The sequence below is a fragment of the Tachyglossus aculeatus genome, chromosome 2 (genome assembly GCF_015852505.1).
Source record: "Tachyglossus aculeatus isolate mTacAcu1 chromosome 2, mTacAcu1.pri, whole genome shotgun sequence".
NCBI lineage: Eukaryota > Metazoa > Chordata > Mammalia > Monotremata > Tachyglossidae > Tachyglossus > Tachyglossus aculeatus.
Window position 1 is genome coordinate 166,870,921 of NC_052067.1, and position 15,224 is coordinate 166,886,144.

The window sequence follows — 15,224 nt, forward strand, 5'->3', positions numbered from 1 at the left end:
TGCCGTAATTTTGGTCAATATGTTTTTTTTCTTTTAATTTATTTTATGATGGCATTTTCAGTTAACTGTTGGGAATGAACCGTATTATTTATGTTTGGGTGGTTGGGCTTGGCTGTGTGAAGCTCAGTTTTCGGTGGGACGTTTGTAATATTAGCCCTATTAGCTCCTATGTTTGGGAACTTTGCAGAATTTTAAAATAAAATATTTATAACAATGGTTTTATTCAGCACGTACTGTACCGTAAGTCTCTGGTGGGCAGGGATCATGAATAATGATAATGATTGTGGTATTTGTTAATCGTTTACTAAGTACAGGCACTGTACTATGCACTGGGGTGGATACAAGCAAATCAGGGTGGACACAGTCCCTGTCCCACATGGGGTTCACAGTCTTCATCCCCATTTTACAGATGATGGAATTGAGGAACAGAGAAGAATAATAATGATGATGGTATTTGTTAAGCACTTAATATGGGCAAAGCACTGTTCTAAGCACTGAGGGGATGCAAGGCGATCAGGTTGTCCCACGTGGGGCTCACAATCTTAATCCCCATTTTACAGATGAGGTAACTGAGGCACAGAGAAGTTAAGTGACTTTCCCAAAGTCATACAGCTGACAATTGGCGGAGCCTGGATTTGAACCCATGACCTCCGACTCCAAAGCCCAGGCTCTTTTCACTGAGCCACGTTGCTTCTCTAGCCAAGCTGCTTCTCTAAGTAGAATGACCTGCCCAAGATCACACAGCAGACAAGTGGCGGACCTGGGATGTTTCTAGACTGTGAGCCCGTTTTTGGGTAGGGACCAGTGTGGCTCAGTGGAAAGAGCCCGGGCTTTGGAGTCAGAGGTCACAGGTTCAAACCCCAGCTCTGCCAATTGTCAGCTGTGTGACTTTGGGCAAGTCACTTAGCTTCTCTGTGCTTCAGTTACCACATCTGTAAAATGGGGATTAAGACTGTGAGTCCCCCATGGGACAACCTGATCACCTTGTAACCTCCCCAGTGCTTAGTACAGTGCTCTGCACACAGTAAGCATTCAATAAATACGATTGAATGAATGAATGACTCGCAGGCCTGTGATCTACCTGCTAGGCCACACTGCTTCTCACTTGCTCTGCTGGAACGAGTGTTTTCACTATGACATTTGGCTACTTATGTATTTATCTGTAGCTTATCATGTACCTAACTGTAATTGATTTATTTTTATTGATGTCTCTCTCCCGCCTCGAGACTGTAAGCTCATTATGGGCAGGAAATGTGTCTGTTTATTGGTGTACTCTCCTAAATGCTAAGTACAGTGCTCCGCACACAGTAAGTGCTCAATAAATCTGACTGAATGAATCAACACTACCAGAGAAAGTTGTCTGAAAGTAACTGGCATTTGGGATATGGTGGTCCTCAGGGTTGGTAGAGTTGTTATGTGCCCAAATGAGAGAAGTCTAGTGGATAGACTAGACCAGACTAGTCAGAAAGACCTGGATTCTAATCCCAGCTCTGCCCCTTGTCTGCTGGGTGACCTTGAGCAAGTCACTTCACTTCTCTGGCCCTCAGTCACCTCACCTTTAAAATGGGGATTAGGACTGTGAGCCCCACATGGGACAGGGACCGTATCCAATTTGATTTGCCTATATCTACCCCAACATTTAGTACAGTGCTTAGAACACCTAGTAAGCACTTAACAAATACCACCATATTATAGCACCTGACACATAGTAAGTCCTTTACAAATGCCACAAATAATATTAATTATTATCATTAGCATGTGTGAGGGCTACATGAATGCTTTTTTCTAGCCTGGGGATTTGCAAGAAGGTGACTTCTCCAATGCAGGAGGTCGGCCAGCCAATGCCTTCTTAGATAATTAGGCGGGAAGGAATTCAGTTTATTAATTTCATTCCAACAAACATTTCCCCAGCTCCCATTGAGGTGCTTAGGGAGAAAACCGATTCAAAAGAATGCGTGCTCTCAAACAGGATGCTTAAAGTTTGAGATCCAAATTGAGGTTTATGGACTTTTCTGAAGGGTGATCATAAACTTAACAACCTGGCATTATTTATTTTCTCCCTAAAATGCGACAGGCTGCATGTGTACACCTAGCTGACAGTGTGTCTTTGTGCATATGTATCTGAGAGAATTCACTCATTCATTCAATCATATTTACTGAGTGCTTATTGTGTGCAGAGCACTGTAGTAAGCACTTGGGGGAGAACAGAACAGTACAACAGTAAACAGACACATTCCCTGCCCACAATGAGTTTATAGTCTAGAGGACGTGTGTATTTCTTGGTGTGTAGGCCACTGTGTGTAGTTCTGCTTCTCTGTCAGAGTTCACTGCTGGTTGTCTTCCATTCTCATAATTACTGGTATTTATTGAGCACTTTTTATGGGAAGAACACTGTACTAAGCGCTTGAGAGAATACAATACAACAGATTTGGCAAATACGTTCTCTTCACACAAAGAGTTTAGAGGCTAGAGGGAGATCTCAGAGTTTAATAATAATAATTGTGGTATTTGTTAAGCAAGCGCTTACTATGTTGAAACCACTGTACTAAGTGCTGGGGTGGATATAAGCAAATCAGGTTGGATACACTCCCTGCCACACGTGGAGCTCACAGCCTGAATCCCCATTTTATGTATGAGGTAACTGAGGCCCAGAAAGGTGAAGTGACTTGCCCAAGATCACTCAGCAGGAGAGTGGTGGAGCAGGGATTAGAACCCATGACCTCCTTACTCTCAGGCCCTTGCTCCATCCACTATACCACGCTGCTGCCTCTTCTTCACAGCTTAGAGACAGTCTCTAGCTACACCCATTCCCTGTGAGCTTGTTGTAGACAGGACTGTCTCTCTTTATTGTTATACTGTACTCTCCCAAGTGTTTAGTACAGTGCTCTCCCCGCAGTAAGTGCACAATAAATATGATTGAATAGAGAACTCATTCACTCCTATGGCTTCAACTCTACCCGATGATTCCCAAATCTTCATCTCCAGCCTTGATGTCTCTCCCTCTCTGTATTCTCGGATTTTCTCCTGCCTTGAGGACGTCTCTACTTGGATGTCCGGCCTACACCTCAAACTTAACGTATCCCAGACAGAATAATAATAATGATGACACTTGTTAAGCACTTACTATGTGCCAAGCACTGTTCTAAGTGCTGTGGAACTCTTCATCTTCCCACCCAATACCAACCAAGTCACTGTACCTTGATCATATCTATCTTGCCATCAATTAATCAATATCAGTCACTCAATCAATTGTATTTATTGAGCACTTACTATGCACAGAGTACTGAATTACTACTATTACTAAAAATTATGGTATTTGTTGAGTGTTTTCTATAATAATAATACTAATGATGGCATTTATAAAGCGCTTACTATATGCAAAGCACTGTTCTAAGCGCTGGGGAGGTTACAAGGTGATCAGGTTGTCCCACAGAGGGCTCACAGTCTTAATCCCAATTTTACAGATGAGGGAACTGAGGCACAGAGAAGTGAAGTTAATCGTCCAAAGTCACACAGCTGACAGTTGGCAGAGCCTAGATTTGAACCCATGACCTCTGACTCCAAAGCCCGGGCTCTTCCACTGAGCCATGCTGCTTCTATGTGCCAAGCATGGTTCTAAGTACTGAGTGAACAGTGTCAGAAGTGGGATTCTTCTTTCATTGCTTAGAACAGGGAGAGCAGCATGACCTAGTGGCAGGAGCACAGGCTAGGGATCTAGAGGTCATGAGTTCTAATCCCGGCTCCGCCACTTGTCTGCTGTGACAAGTCACTTAACTTCTCTGTGTCTCAGTTACCTCATCTGGAAAATAGGGATTTAGACTGTGAGCCCTATTTGGGACAGGGACTTGTTCAACCTAAGTTGTATCTACCCCAGCGCTTAGAATAGTAAGCACTTAAAAATATCATAATAATAATTATTATCACTATTACAACAGAATTAGCAGACTTGTTTCCTGCCCCAAATGAGCTTACATCTCTTGCCCACAAACTGCCTCAGGCCTGGAACTTCCTCCCACTTCATATCTGACAGACCAACACATTCCCCACCTTCAGAGCCCTCATAAAGTTCTATCTCCTCCAAGAGGCCTTCCCTGACTAGGCTATCATTTGATGATGATGGCATTTGTTAAGTGCTTACTATGTGCAAAGCACTTTTCTAAGCGCTGGGGGGGATACAAGGTGATCAGGTTGTCCCACGTGGGGCTCACAGTCTTAATCCCCATTTGACAGATGAGGTAACTGTGGCAGAGAGAAGTGAAATGACTTGCCCAAGGTCCCACAGCTAAGTGGTAGAGTGGGATTAGAACCCGTGACCTCTGGCTCCGAAGCCCGTGCTCCTTCCACTGAGCCATGCCGCTTGTACTCTTTGAGCACCTGATATCTTTTGTAGCCTCGCACACTTTGAGCACTTGATATTCACCCCACAGTATTTTTGTCCACATCCGTAATGTATTTACTGTCTCCCCCTCCAGACTGTAAGCTTGCTGTAGGCAGGGAATGTGTCTACCAACTCTCCCAAGCTCATTGTACAGTGTTCTGCACACAGTAAGTGCTCAATAAATACAATATCTGTTTTAGTGAGTAAATATGTCTGTGCCCCTAGCCAAGACTTCTTCATCCCAGGAAAACCAGATGAGCTGACTATGAAGGAATCAATCAGTGGTATTTATCAAGAGCTTAGCAGTGTGGCTCAGTGGAAAGAGCCGGGCTTTGGAGTCGGAGGTCATGGGTTCAAATTCCGGCTCCACCAATTGTCAGCTGTGTGACTTTGGGCAAGTCACAACTTCTCTGTGCCTCAGTTACCTCATCTGTAAAATGAGGATTAAGACTGTGAGCCCCCCGTGGGACAACCTGATCACCTTCTAACCTCCCAGTGCTTAGAACAGTGCTTTGCACATAGTAAGTGCTTAACAAATACCATAATTATTGTTGTTATTATTGTGGTTGTCATTGTTCATCCAACTTTCTAAGACTCTGAACCTAGGCCCAGGAAGGTAAGGAATCTATATGCACTACCACCACCATCGTGATGGGAGGCATCTGCCTTTTCCTTTAAACAGCTTAATAGTTTTGATTTTCATTTATACCCTCCACTGCACACAAATAGGCATTCCATTCACTACTTCCCACTCCACAAAAACAGGCTGACAAGACAGGTGTTGCCTCTTTCACTGTTTTCCTAATGCAGCATTGAAAGAATATTCAAGTAACTATTTACTCTTTAATTAGGCAGAACAATTGAAATTACTCAGATGACTTCCTTTGAGATATTGACTGGTCAGTCTGTTAGTGCATCAGACTTCATAAATACTGTGGTTCAAGTTCTTTAGAGAGTTTCAAAAATCATATCTGCCTAAAAGTGTTCAGGGAAAGTGCATGCCAACTCTCCCAAGTGCTTATTACAGTGCTCTGCACACAAAAGACTGAAAAATTTATTTAGGGCAGAGATCATGTCGACCTACTCTATTGTACTCACCCAAGCGCTTAATACAGTGTTCTACATACAGTAGTAAGCTCCTTGAGGACAAGGATACAGTTTCTCAACCTACTGAAATGCAGTATGGGCTAGTGGATAGAGCAGGGGTCCAGGAATGAGAAGCATCTGGGTTAAGCAACGTGGTTTAATGGGAAGAGCCCAGGCTTGGGAGTCAGAGGTCACGGATTCTAATCCCAGCTCTGTCACTTATCAGCTGTATGACCTCGGGCAAGTCACTTAACTTCACCGTTCCTCAGTTCCCTCATCTGTAAAAAAAATGGGGATTAAGACTGTGAGCCCCAGATGGGACAACCTGATTACCTTGTATCCCCCCCAGTACTTGACACATAGTAACCACTTAACAGATACCATTATTATTATGTGCTGCTGCTCTTGGCATGCTTTCTTCTTGCTTACCTGCATGTTCCTGCTCCTCTGTGGGCCTCCAGATGCCCCCTTCCAATTCAAAATGACTGCTTTTTATCTGCCTTAGGTGTCACAGCTGGGGCTTTACATGCAGTCATTGATTGGGCCAGGCCTGTTACCAGGTAGAACAGGGAGAGAAACCCCCTCCTCCCTCCATGCTTCCCCCCACCCACAGGCCAGCAATCACCTGGGTGACATGTCCTGAACGTTTTTGTAGAAAAATGATCCAGGCAGCTGAGTGAAGTATGGACTGGAGTGGGGCGAGGCAGGAGGCTGGGATGTCAGCAAGGAGGCCGATGCAGTCATCCAGGAGGGATAGGATGGACTGTACAAATGTGGTAGCGGTTTGGATGGAGAGGAAAGGGCAGATTTTAGCAATGTTGTGAATGTGGGACTGACAGGATTTAGTGATGGATTGAATATATGGGTTGAAAGAGAGAGGGAGGAGTCAAAGATAACACCATGGTTAAGGGCTTGTGAGACCAGAACGGTGGTGGTGCCATTTACAGTGATGGGGAAAGTCAGGGGGAGAACGGGGTTTGGGTGGGAAAATGAGGAGTTCTGTTTTGGACATGTTAAGCTTGAGGTGACGGAAGGACATCCAAATAGAGATGTCTTGAAGGCAAAAGGAAATGCGAGACTGCAGAGAGGGAGAGAGATGAGGGCTGGAGATGGAGACTGGGGTTGCATTCGCATAGAGGTAGTAATTGAAGCTGTGGGAGCAAATGAGTTCTCCAAGGGAATAAGTGTAAATGGAGAATAGAAGGGGACCCAGAACTGCACCTTGAAGGACCCCCACAGTTAGCGGGTGAGAGGCAGAGAAGGAGCCTTCAAAAGAGACTCGTCTGCTGTGTGACCTTGGGCAAGTCACTTAACTTTTGTGGGCCTCAGTTATCACTTCTATAAAATGGGGATTTAGAATGTGAGTCCCATGTGGGACAGGAACTGTGTCCAACCTGATTCACTTGTATCTACTCCAGGACTTAGACCAGTGCTTGGCACATGGTACGGCTTTAACAAATACCACTAAAATAAAAACAAAAAATACACAAAAAAGTACATGGAAGAAGATCCCTGCACTTTCGTTTGGCTAAGGAGGGAAAGCAGTTCTAATTACTGAATTCCTTGGGTGTGGGCATTACTAGCTAAGCCAACAAAAAGATGAGTGAACATTAGACCCTGGACTCAAATCTTGACTTCATCACTTGTCTGCTTTGTAATCCTGAGCAAATCACTTAAATTTTCTGTGTCTCGGTTTCCTCAGCTGCAAAATGGGGATTCAGTGCCCATTCTCCCTCCTATTAAAACTGTGAGTGCCGTGCGGGACAGGGGCTGTGTCTGAACTGATTATCTTGGATCTGTCCCTGTGCTTACTAACTGCTTGGCACATAGTACTTAACAAATACCGCAATTATTATCATTGTATTATTATTTTGCTGAACCAAGGTTTTTTTTCAAGTCTGGCCCAAATGTCTGTACTGCACTGGCCTTTTCTGATCAGTTTCTCTGACAAGTTTGAGCTGGAGTATCTGAAAGCAGAAAGAACTGCGTTGTCTGCATAGCAACCACTTATATTTAAATCTTTGAGAACATAAATAATACCCATTGGACTCTGTACAAAACAAGATTTTTTCCATTTCTGTTTTAGAAACCACCAATTTGATAAATAGCGACTGAACTCCTTCAAGTCAACTAACAAAGAGGATTTCAAAATGATCAACCCAGCCATTTCTTAAAAGTTTTCAGCCCTTCTACAAATAAACATATAAATCCCGAGATTCATAGCAGTTCTTTCTCTGTTCTTACCAATAATTTCATCTTCTGAAACCCGGAGAATGATCAGTGTGTTCTAATAGCAATAATAATAATAATAGAGTGGTTTGTGTTAAGTGTTTACTATGTGCCAGCACTGTATTATTTATTTTATTTTGCTAGTATGTTTGGTTTTGTCTCCCTCTTTTAGACTGTGAGCCCACTGTTGGGTAGGGACTGTCTCTATATGTTGCCAGTTTGTACTTCCCAAGCACTTAGTACAGTGCTCTGCACACAGGAAGCGCTCAATAAATACGATTGATGATGTATTAAGCACTAGGGTAGATACAAGCTCTGGGTTAGGGCTGGATTGATTTTCTTCAAGACCCGATAAACGATCTGCTGGATTTTTCTGCAATGAAAATTTTTGCCATGAGAAGCAGTGTAACCAAGGGAGAAAAACAAATACAGGCCCGGGAGTCAGGAGACTTGAGTTCTAATCTTGACTCTGCCACTTGCCTGCTGTGTGACCTTGGGAAAATCATTTAACTTCTCTGTTCCTCAGTTTCCTCATCTGGCATTCAATATCTGTTCACCTCCCTATCAGACTGTGAGTCCTGAGTGAAACACGGACTGTGTCTAATCTGATTACATTTTATCGACCCCAGCGTTTAGCATAGTGTTAGGCAGCTAACAAATGCTTAACAAATATAATGATACTACTTTGGGAATGAAGCTACAGCTTCCTAATAATAATAACTGCGGTATTTGTTAAGCCCTTACTTTGGGCACTGAACTAAATGCTGGTGGAAAATACAATACTTGGGCAAGTCACTTCACTTCTCTGTGCCTCAGTTAATTCATCTGTAAAATAATAATAATAATAGTAATGATGGCATTTGTTAAGTGCTTACTATGTGCCAGGCGCTGTTCTAAGTGCTAGGGTAGATACAAGGTAATCAGGTTGCCCCACATGGGGCTCACAGTCTTAATTCTTATTTTATAGATGAGGTAACTGAGGCACAGAGAAGTTAAGTGAGTTGACCAAGGTCACACAGCAGACAAGTGGCGGAGCTGGGATTAGAACCCACGACCTCTGACTCCCAAGCCTGTGCTTTTTCCACTAAGCACTTTCTACTAAAATGGGGAATAAGACTGTGAGCCTTTAAGTGTACATGGGTTCACAGTTGGTGGAGGTCTCTGTCCTAGCTGAATGATTAATATTAATAATACTAATAATAATGATAGTACTTGTTAAGTGCTTGCCATGTGCAAAGCACTGTTGTAAGTGCTGGATTCCCCAAGGACTAGGCCAAGAGCAACAGCTTTCACAGATTTATCTCTTAATAGTGTTTGTGGAGCATGGGCTTTGAGGAGACCACTATACTAAGCACTTGGGAGAGGAGAGGAGAGATAGATAATAATAATAATAATGATTATAAGATTTGTTAAGCACTTACTATGTGCCAGGCACTGTTCTAAATGGTAGGGTAGATACAAAGTAATCAGGTTGGACACAGTCCCTTCCCACAATGGGACTCACAGTCTTAATCCCTGATTTGACAGATTCATTCATTCAATCGCATTCATTGAGCGCTTATTGTGTGCAGAGCACTGTATTAAGCACTTGGGAAGTACAAGTTGGCAACGTATAGAGACGGTCCCTACCCAACAATGGGCTCACAGTCTAGAAGGGGGAGACAGGCAACAAAACAAAACATGTGGACAGGTGTCAAGTCATCAGAATAAATAGAAGTAAAGCTAGATGCACATCATTAACAAAATAAATAGAATAGCAAATATGTACAAGGAAAATAGAGTAATTCTTTCATTCAATCATATTTATTGAATGCTTACTGTATGCAGAGCACTGTACTAAGCGCTTGGGAAGTACAAGTTGGCAACGTATAGAGATGGTCCCTATCCAACAGCCGGCTCACAGTCTAGAAGGGGGAGACAGGCAACAAAACAGAACATGTGGACAGGTGTCAAGTCATCAGAATAAATAGAAGTAAAGCTAGATGCACATCATTAACAAAATAAATAAAATAGTAAATATGTACAAGTAAAATAAATAGAGTAATAAATCTGTACATATATACAGGTGCTGTGGGGAGGGGAAGGAGGTAGGGCGAGTGGGATGGGGAGGAGGAGACAAAAAAGGGGGCTCAGTCTGGGAAAGGGGGCTCAGTGAGGTCACTGAGGCCCAGAGAAGTGAAGTGAATGCCCCAAGGTCACACAGCAGGCAGGTAGTGGAGCAAGATTAGAACCCAGGTCCTTCTGACTCCCAGGACAATGGTCTTTCCACTAGGCCAGGCTTTTTCTCCACCTCTTCCCTCCTCTCCCTTTCCTTCTCCTATCCCCCTTCCCCCACTTCTTCTCCCTTCTCCCTCTGTCCACCCCAACTTCCCTCCCGTCTCTACCCCTTCTGCCTCTCCCCAGCGTTTTTCTCTCCCCCTCAATGTCTCTGGCTTGGATCTTTCCTTGTTTCCCACAGTTGTTTTTGTCATTGAACAATAGATGGTGCTCAGCATCCACATTTCAAGTGTTGTCAGCTAGAGCTGTTAATTATACATAATTAGGACCACATGACAGCAGTTCAAACGGTTCTTCATCAAAACCCACTAAATCATATAGCTCGAGAGTCGGGAAAAGCTACATCAGCTTAGAAAGGCCGTTTGTTCTTGGGGCTGAATTGCTTTCGCAGCCAGAGGAAGTTTTAGTGTTCTGATTTTCGGTGCTGCTGCAAATTGTTAAAACTTGCAGGTCGATGACGGGCCCGGGTCCGTGATTCAAAAGATCCAGGTTTATTCATTCGATCATTTATTCGTATGTATTGAGAGCTTCCTGTGTGCAAAGCACCATACTAAGCGCTTGGGAGAGCACAACATAACAATAAATGGACACATTCCCTGCCCACAATGAGCTTATGGCCTAGAGGTTTTAATTTCAGTTCCATCATCAGCCTCCTGTGTGACCTCTGGCAAGTCGCTTAATTTCTCTGGAACACAATTCTCTCATCCCCAAAGGGAGAGATGATTACCCACTTCACAGGGCTGTTGTGAGGATCAGGTGAACTAAGGGGTGGAAAGGCCCTTTTTTTTTCTTAATGGTATTTGTTAAGCACTTTCCATGTGCCAGGCCCTGTACTAAACACTGGGGAGGCTTCGAGATAATGCTTAGTTATCTGCTCTGCAGAGTTAGTGCTCTGCACATAGTAAGCGCTCAATAAATATGATTGATGATGATAACCAGGTTGGACACAGTCTATTCCCACTTTATTCCCTATTTTACAGATTAGGTTGTCCCACAGGGGGCTCACAGTCTTAATCCCTATTTTACAGTTGAGGTAACTGAGGCACAGAGAAGTGAAGTGACTTGCCCAAGGTCACACAGCAGGTACATGGCAGAGACGGGGTGAGAACCCAGGTTCTCTGTCTCCTAGGGCTTGTGATCTTTTCACTAGACCATGCTGCTTCTCTCTTGGGACAGTAAGTGAGCAGAAGCAGTGTGGCTCAGTGGAAAGAGACCGGGCTTGGGAGTCAGAGGTCATAAATTCTAATCCCAGCTCCACCACTTGTCAGCTGTGTGACTTTGGGCAAGTCACTTCACTTCTCTGGGCCTCAGTTACCTCATCTGCAAAATGGGGATTAAGGCTGTGAGCCCCATGTGGGACAACCTGATTACCTTGTATTTACCCTACCGTTTAGAACAGTGCTTGGCACATAGGCAGAGCTTAAGAAATACCACCATTATTAATAAGGACACTAATAAAATATAGGGTTTTCTTATCATTATTCATTCAATTGTATTTATTGAGCACTTACTGTGTGCAGAGCACTGTGCTAAGTGCTTGGTTCTTCTTTATTATTCTTATTATTCTTTATTATTCTTACTAGTCCTCTTAAAAAGTTTCTCCTGAAAGCATTTGAAAATGGAAAAAGATGACAAGTCACTCATAAGTTAGAGTGGGTACATAACCTCACAAGCTAAGGGCTTTCAATCATTTGTGTGACCTTGGGCAAGTCATCTAACTTCTCGGTGTAAAATGAAATGAAATGAAGTGTAAAATGAAATCTAAAATGGAGATTCTGTTCTCCCTCCCCATTAATAACAATAATAATTATGGTATTTGTTAAGCACTTAACTATGTGCCAGGCACTGTACTAAGTGCTGGAGTGAATACAAGTAGATCGGATTGGACACAGTCCCTGTCCCACATTGGGCTCACAGTCTTAATCTTATTTTCCAGATAAGGTGACTGAGGCCCAGAGAACTGAAGCAAAGTGACTTGCCCAAGTGGCAGAGATGGGATTAGAACCCATGACCTTCAGGTTCCCAGGCCCATGCTGGAGCCCCATGTGGGACAACGACTGTGTCCAATGTGGTTCTCTTGGCCCTGCCCCAGTGTTTAGTGCAGTTCTTGGCACATAGTGAGGATGTAACAAAGCCTACAGTTATCGCTATTCATGGAGAAGCACGGATTAGCTGCTAGTGTATCTCTTAAAACAGCGTGGCACAGACAGAGTGCGGTTCTAACAAATTACTCCATTTTCCCTCTTTCTCTCCCCAGAGACAGAGGGAACGTCTCCCATCCACTGCCAAGAAAACTGCTCCACAGATCTGCATAATAATAATAATAATGATGGCATTTATTAAGCACTTACTATGTGCAAAGCACTGTTCTAAGCGCTGGGGAGGTTACAAGGTGGTCAGGTTGTCCCACGGGGGGCTCATAGTCTTAAACCCCATTTTACAGATGAGGTAACTGAGGCACAGAGACTAATAATAATGATGGTATTTGTTAAGTGCTTACTATGTGCAAAGCACTGTTCTAAGCGCTGGGGAGGTTACAAGGTGGTCAGGTTGTCCCACAGGGGGGCTCACAGTCTTAATCCCCATTTTACAGGTGAGGTAACTGAGGCACAGAGAAGTGAAGTGACTTGCCCAAAGTCACACAGCTGACAAGTGGCAGAGCCGAGATTTGAACCCATGACCTCTGACTCCAAAGCCCGTGTTCTTTCCATTGAGCCACACCGCTTCTCTGCTTTAGTGGAAAGACTGTGGGCTTGGGAGTCCAAGAATCGGGTCCTAAACCAATTTATTGAGCTCTTGCTGTGGCAGAACACTGTACTAAGCACTGTACAGTATAATAGAGTTAATAATAATATTAATAACTATGGTAAGCATGGCAGAGTGGATAGAGCACTGGCCTGGAGTCAGAACGTCATGGGTTCAAATCCCCGCTCCTCCACTTGTCTGCTGTGTGACCTTGGGTAAGTCACTTTACTTCTCTGGGCCTCAGTGACCTCATCTGTAAAATGGGGATTGAGACTGTGAGCCCCACATGAGACAGGGACTGTGTCCAATCTGATTTGCTTGTGTCCCCCCACCCCCCACCTCCCCAGTGCTTAGTACAGAGCCTGGTAGAATAGCAGCATGGCTCAGTGGAAAGAGCACGGGCTTTGGAGTCAGAGGTCATGGGTTCGAATTTTGGCTCCACCACATGTCTGCTGTGTGACCTTGGGCAAGTCACTTAACTTCTCTGAGCCTCAGTTACCTCATCTGCAAAATAGGGATTAAGACTGTGAGCCCCACGTGGGACAACCTGATCACTTTGTATCCCCCCAGTGCTTAGAACAGTGCTTTGCACATAGTAAGCGCTTAACAAATGCCAACATTATTATTATTATTATTAAATACCATAATAATTATTATAATAATAATTATTCTTAAGTGTCAGGTAATGCACTAAAAACTGGGGTGGATACAAGCAAACTGGGTTGGACACAGTCCCTGTCCCACATGAGGCTAGCATTTTTAATCCCCATTTTAAAGATGAGGGAATTGAAGCATAGAGAAATGAAGTGACTTGACCAAATTCACACAACAGACAAGTGGCAGAGCTGGGGTTTGTACCCAGGTTGTCATGTTTCTCCACTCCTTAAGAACTTCCAGTGATTGCACATCCACCTCCACGTCAGACAAAAAAACTCCTCACTTTTGGCTTTAGAGCAGTCCACCTCTTTGCCCCTCCTATCTCACCTCACTACTCTCCTACTCCAACCCAGCCCATAAACTAAGCTCCTCTTAATGCTAACCTTCTCACTGGGCCTCCATCTCATCAATCTTGCCGCCGACTTCTCACCCACACCCTACCTCTGGCCTAGAATGCCCTCCCTCCTCAAGTTTGAGACAATTACCCTCTCCCCTTTCAATGCCTTAATCAATCAATCAATAAATCATATTTATTGAGCTCTTACTGTGTGCAGAGCACTGTACTAAGCACTTGGGAAGTACAAGTTGGCAACATATAGAGACAGTCACTACCCAACAGTGGGCTCACAGTCTAAAAGGCACCTCTTCTCCAAGAGGCCTTCCCGGACTAAGCCCTCCTTTCCTCTTCTCCCTCTCTCTTCTGGGTCGCTCTGCCTTGCTCCCTTCATTCTAAACCCTGCCCCAGCCCCACAGCATTTATGTCCATATCTGTAATTTATTTATTTCAATTAATGTCTGCCTCCCCCTCTAGATTGTAAACTTGTGGGCAGGGGATGTTCATCCAATCACATTTATTGAGCACTTACTGTGTGCAGAGTACTGTGCTAAGTGCTTGGGAGAGTACAAATGGAGTCTTCCAGATTGTGAGGCCGCTGTTGGGTAGGAATCGTCTCTATATGTTGCCAACTTGTACTTCCCAAGTGCTTAGTACAGTGCTCTGCACACTGCAAACGCTCAATAAATATGATTGAATGAATGAATGCAATAGAATGATATAACAGATACATTTCCTGCCCACCATGCGTTTAATAATAATAATAATAATGGCATTTATTAAGTGCATACTATGTGCAAAGCACTGTTCTAAGTCCAGAGGGGGAGACAGACATTACTATAAAGAAATAAAATTACTATGTGCCAAGCACTGTACTCAAAGCCGGGATAAATATCAAATGTGGATGAGACAGAGTCCCTGGCCCACTTGGGTCTTGCAGTCTAAGTAGGAGCAGCTTGGCTTAGTGGAAAGGGAATGGGTTTGGGAGTCAGAAGTCGTGGGTTCTAATCCCGGCCCTGCCACTTGTCAGCTGTGACCTTGGGCAAGTCGCTTCACTTCTCTGGGCCTCAGTTACCTCATCTGTAAAATGGGGGTGAAGATTGTGAGCTCCACATGGGGCAACTCGATTACCTTGTATCTACCCCAGCGCTTACAACAGTGTTTGGCACATAGTAAGCGCTTAACAAATACCAACATTATTATTATTATTATTATTAGGAAGGAGGAGAGGTGTTTAATCTCCATTTTACAGATGAGGAAACTGAGGCAGAGAGAAATGAAGTGACCTGCTCAAATACAAGCAGCAGGCAAGTTGCAGAGCCGGAATTAGAATCCAGGTCTCTGATGGCCAGGCCCATGCTCTTTCTATTAGGCTACATAGGGAGTGTGGAAAACTGGAAGGGGCTTATTAAGGGGGGTATCCAAATCTAAAATAACCAGCAGTGGAACTCCAAATTTCATTCATCAATACTCACAGGCCAAATTAGAAGAGAGTGTGCAATTCATAAAATCTGAATA